The sequence below is a fragment of the Topomyia yanbarensis genome, chromosome 2 (assembly GCF_030247195.1).
Source record: "Topomyia yanbarensis strain Yona2022 chromosome 2, ASM3024719v1, whole genome shotgun sequence".
Lineage (NCBI taxonomy): Eukaryota > Metazoa > Arthropoda > Insecta > Diptera > Culicidae > Topomyia > Topomyia yanbarensis.
This window is the reverse complement of record NC_080671.1, coordinates 434,339,143-434,344,754: the sequence shown is the minus strand read 5'-3', so window position 1 is coordinate 434,344,754 and position 5,612 is coordinate 434,339,143.

The window sequence follows — 5,612 nt, the reverse complement described above, 5'->3', positions numbered from 1 at the left end:
AATTTTCTCCTTGGGAGAGTAAATGGCTTTCTCCTTATAGAGAATAGAGCATATTAAATTGTGTTGTGGAGCAGAAGCTGTTGTGTTGAAATGCATATTTTTGCAGAAACCCTTATCAATCCTACTCACCTCCTCTAATCTAAATGACTCATGACAAATTGGTTTGCAACAGGTCCAGCTGCGGTTACAGAATCAGCGACAGCGTAATCACCTAAGTCGCCCTGTTCAAATAGAAAACATGTCTACATCATAACGAGATTGGAGTAGGAAAGGACGTGCTTTGAGAGCTGAAAACTCACTCTCCAACGGGATAGGCTTCCTCCACGTGCATCAGTTGAACTGTCCAGCGCGGCAATCAGCGTCATTGCGGTTAACTTCGTTGGATTTATACTGGTCTGGGTAGCCCTGGACCTTTACCGAACTGCGGAAGAATTCAAAAACCACAAGTCAATATTAGTCCGTCAGTATTACGCCTTCCAGCGAACTGAATGATCGACTCCATTGAAGGGGGTAACGGTGGAACAGCTTGGTTGGGTGTACTAGTGAAAAAATATTTACCTTAGTAGGCTCTGTTTTCATTTCTCGAAGCGCCGGAGGCAGAAAAACGTTCGCCGACTCTACAAAAGCTAGCGTCTGAAGCTGTGATGTTTATGGTTGGCAGGACTGTGAAAGAAAAATAAACAGAATTCTGTTACAGATACTGTTTTATGTTTGAGTAAAATCAGCATGGAAAATTGTTATGCAAAAGAATATTCAGCATGACAAATTTCGAATAAATATTCACTCAAGCGTGGTTTCAATATTGAATCGATTTTCAGGCCACCATATGCCACAACTCCATTGGACTGTGTCATAGAATTGAAATACCACATTCCACAATTTCCAGCCTTTATTGCCCTGTAATCAAAACCCGGCTTCAACTGTCGAGGGTCAAATTTTAAACCGAAAGCATCCATCGTCGTACTCCATCAAAACGGGTCACTATTTCGTCCCATCTTTCTTCCCCTTTGCGGTTTCACCCAAAATGAGAAAATTCCATTATCTCGTAAAACTAACACGTTACAGTGCCGTGTATGTCATAAGTCATACTGTAACCCCCCCGTAGCTTTCCGCAAGGAGCGGTAAAATATGATGTGATAAAATGTGGAAACTTTTCTCAGTTCATTACTGAAAGCGGCGGGGGAGCTCGGGTCCCCGGGTATCGGCTGGTGGAACCTTATAACTCTATTGCCCTGTATCCAGCAGTTTTGATTCGACTTTTAAAGCTTAAATTAAGTAGCTGTGTTGATTTCAAACTTTAAACTCGTTTTCCTCGAAATCAATGCAATGTCACTTAAGTCCGGTCTGACTTAACACCGATCATATGTTTTACGTCGTTTGAAATGCGCTTCTATTAGCTTAATAACGCGCGGGAAAAATGATAACATAACAATCGGCACCTTATTCAATTGTTCGCGGAGAAAGAAACCAATCTACAATTGTCATTTTATTTATCGTGTATAAATACCAAACTTTATACACGATAAATAATATTTGTATTATGAAATCTTCAATTACATAGGTGCCATATCTACATATATCGACCAAGGTCTAGAAACACTAAAGGTAATCGCTTTTCATGGTATTGTATTGTTTTTAGAATGTCGTGACTCGCCGGAATAAAGAAACAAGGAATAAGAAAATCGTGAACCATACCGTTAGATTCAACCCAACAAGCAACTAAAGCTGAACAAGCCTTTGATCCGAGAAAATAAGCTGAACAAGCCAATATCCAGCAAAATTGTTTGTTGGGAATTAATCATGAGCAACACTCCCGACTGTCGACAGTCCGGAGCTGAAGTTACTTTTTTTACAAACCGAGCATTTCCTAATTAATTCAACAATCGATAAATCTATCATAAATTCTCGGCAGCCGGCTGCCCAGAGCAATAAACACATGATAACACTTCTGAGAGTTGCATAGATTGTATCACTTATCAAGGTGAATCCAGATTTGTGTGACTCTTTACTCCATCCTACTAACAAAAAGTCCTTCCCGTGGCAAACGTGCGGATGTAGAGGTATACACAGTCTCCATAACAAGATTTGCTGCACTAACATTCCTTTCCTTCCCCGATGACTGTAAGGACCGGCGCCGGCGCCGTTATTGACATTGCAAAGTATAGAACTCTCGAAACGTGAACATTGAGAATGAATAACTACTCCCAGGCCCCATTCGTTGATTCTCTGTGCAATTTCGCTTGTTCCAGTCAATCGCGGAGTAGAAGCTACGAGTTGTACTGTCATCATGCTCATGCTCAGGCTCATTAAAATTAAGTAGCTGTGTTGAAATTTTTTCATTCGATTTTAAAAGTAAAAAATTACCTAAAAATCGTTTTCCCGGTGGAAACAACCGAAAGTTTGAATTTGTTATGGAATTTGCGTTTCGACTTCGTCTCTTCAGAATCCGACACTAACTTAGTGACAGGACTAAGGTAGCGCCAGATTGACGCTAGCTCCAAAAAACGGAGATACTAATTGTGTTCCTGAGCAAAATCCTAGAAAAGCGTGATGTCCTACAAGCAGAGGGGTTCGTGTGGCTATCCAAAAGACAAAAGCGTCCTTCGATCTCGGTCCGAGTACTATTTATGTCCGCTACTGTGTTAAAAAATGCATCTTGGATGCACCAATCGCGCCACTTTTCAATATGTCGCTTCAACAGTAAACATTTCCAGTGCACTGGAAGCATTCGACACTATTCCTAGATTTCAAAAAAGACGACAAGCATAAAATTGAAAATTACCGTGGAATTACTTCGCTCGGAGTTAAATAAAAGCTTATTGGGTCAGTGATTAATTATACACCATTGGCTTCCTGTTGGCACTATATTAGCACCTGTCAGCATCCTTTTTATCCTGTCCGTTCGGTGGAAACCAATCTACTGAGCTTTACGCCATTTTTCATGGAAAACACGTGCAAAAAAAACTTCAAATTGGTGCGATATACAGTGACAACCCGTTTTTATCAGCCCCTAATTTTGTTAGTTTTTCGACCCGATTTCGTCACCCAGCCAGGTTTTTGGTTTGGGATTGGGACTTTGTTGATCTCGTAAGCTACGTTATCGCAAGCAGAAGCGGTGAACACACTTGCTACGTGATTCGCTGGTGGACAACAGAGGCGGCGATGATGGTGGCGTTTCGAATAATTAACCTAACGATGCTGCCGTGAAATTGAGACAACGACGACGCCTGTTTCCACCGTTAACGATTACTCCATTTCTGTTGGATCCGATCGTCAACAAAGTCAAGCAAGTGATTCCGCGAAACGATACAATCCAATTCACTCACAATTCACGAAGTGATTGACGAACGCCATGTTGACACCAATCGGTACCGGGTTGTCCGCACCGGTGGTAACCACTGTAGCTACTCGACAGTTACTGTGAAGTATGTTGCTGTGAGCTGTGACGGCGTGCGGCGGCTCCGAGCGAGACAGTGATGGCGCCAACAGAACTTGAATTGTGCTGGTGTCGACCGTTACAGATTTCCGAGCCTGGCGTCGTTACTGCAGACAAAATATTACCCCAAACGCCATTCGAGAGACAATCCACGTCGTGCCGATGATGCATCATATCCGGATTACAACCGTTCAGTATCGCGCTTCCGTTCGGCGGGATGCTCTTGCCAGTTATGCCCGTTTAATCACAGTGGCTCCATTACAGTTTCCACTCGTTTCAATTGGGCCCTATCCGGTGGGGGTGAAACAGAAAGAGAGATTATTAAGCGAGTGTAACGAGATAGTTACGACCCAGCCAGACTGTTAGGTGGGAGATTAGGCAACACAGTGATCCTACCTACCGGTTAGAGCCGAGTTGAGTGCAAACATTTGCCACTTTTGTTCCTGTCTGGTGCTGTTGCGGTAGCGCTAAAAAAAAAAATGAAACAAAAAGGGAGAAATGGAAATTAGTGCAACGTGGGATTAAATTTCTACACTTCAAACAGCGACGGTTTGAGGTAACACGTAAAATAGTGAAAAATGTTAGGGAAAATCATTTCAATAAAAAATAACTACTAGATGTAACGGACAATGACGTAAAACTATACACAAAAATAGCAACTTTATTTGAACGGAATAATTTCCTGCTAAATCCACAGATGGCATCACCGTTCCGTTGGCCGCTTGGCACTTTCTTGGAACGGGAATCGTAGAAGCATCAGAAGAAGTAGGCTACGAACGAACACGAATCCAACGCCCAACTTGTTCTCCAGTGCCGGATGTGAACCACTAACGAGTATGTCGTCGTTAACGGATAACTTCGAGCAAGTTTGTGTACTTGTCATTTCACTAGATTAACATATATCTAATATGCGATAAACCAGTGTGGTTGAACAGCATTGTATAATCTGAGATTTGTCAAGTTAGGTCACTCGGTAACGATATCAGTTTATATTTCTACTGCACTCGTTTAAATTCAATGGAAAAAGTTCAAAAGGTAAAATGAAACAACAAATATTTCCACGAAGTAACCCAACAACAGCGGCTACTACTACGGAAGTCAATTCCCATTCCTAACTTGATATTTGTTTTCTCCGGATCTGATCCTAACCGGTAAGCAGCAGCGTGTGTGTTGTGTGCTCTTCAATATAAGTACAGATAAATGCAGAACTGTTTCCTGGGGGGAGATGAGAATGTAGTAGGTAACTAAGTGAGGTGAAAATGTGAAAACCACGATCTGGTGTGGCAAGTAGACTGAACAGCTAACCAGACGAGTGAGATACCGATAGGACGGGGAGATGTGTGGTGTGAATGTTTGAAGCTTATGACAAGCATCCCATTTCCGATGAAGAACAGCTCGTTGCAGAAAATTCGGATTAAGTGGCAGTGAGCTTTCGTATTACTTTTAATTGGAACGATGGCAATCGTGATTAAAATTTGTATATATCATTTTAAATAAATTTGCAATATGAATGAGCAGGGGTACGCCTTTTTGGCGCCCTGCACCCTATCACTGACTTGAAGAGATTGTTTCAATGGATCATGCTGTTTTTAGAAAATGAATTCACCGTGAACTTTACATAAATAAACACATTAATAAATGGTAATTGATCAGATATTTCTTATTTCGATTATAGAATCAGATTCTATAATCAGATATTTTTTTATTTCGATTGGGAATCGAACCCAGGTAAGCTGCGTACAAGGCAATTGTACTATACCTGTACTATACCAATACCAACCGTACTCCAAACCCAACCCCAACCTACGACGCTACATCGCATCTCAAACCGATAGTTTCCCACGACTCGAAAATCTTACATCGAACATGATAAAACCATACCATACAAGAATTACTGACAACGCTAATATAACTCAAACCCTCGGACCATGCATTCCAAGCATAACACTTAGCCCCTATTGACATAAAAACCCACTTCGTAAAAGACAACATGTACAGTACCAAACAACTATGTTTTTCACAGCTAGTAATAATCAACCAAACACATTTCTAAAACAGACCTGCATCTTTAGCACCTCGAAAACAGACCTGCATCCAAACCGGAAAACTGATCTACATACAAGCCACAGAACCAAACTTACGTCCAAATCTCAAAACATACCCTCGTTTCTAGCAC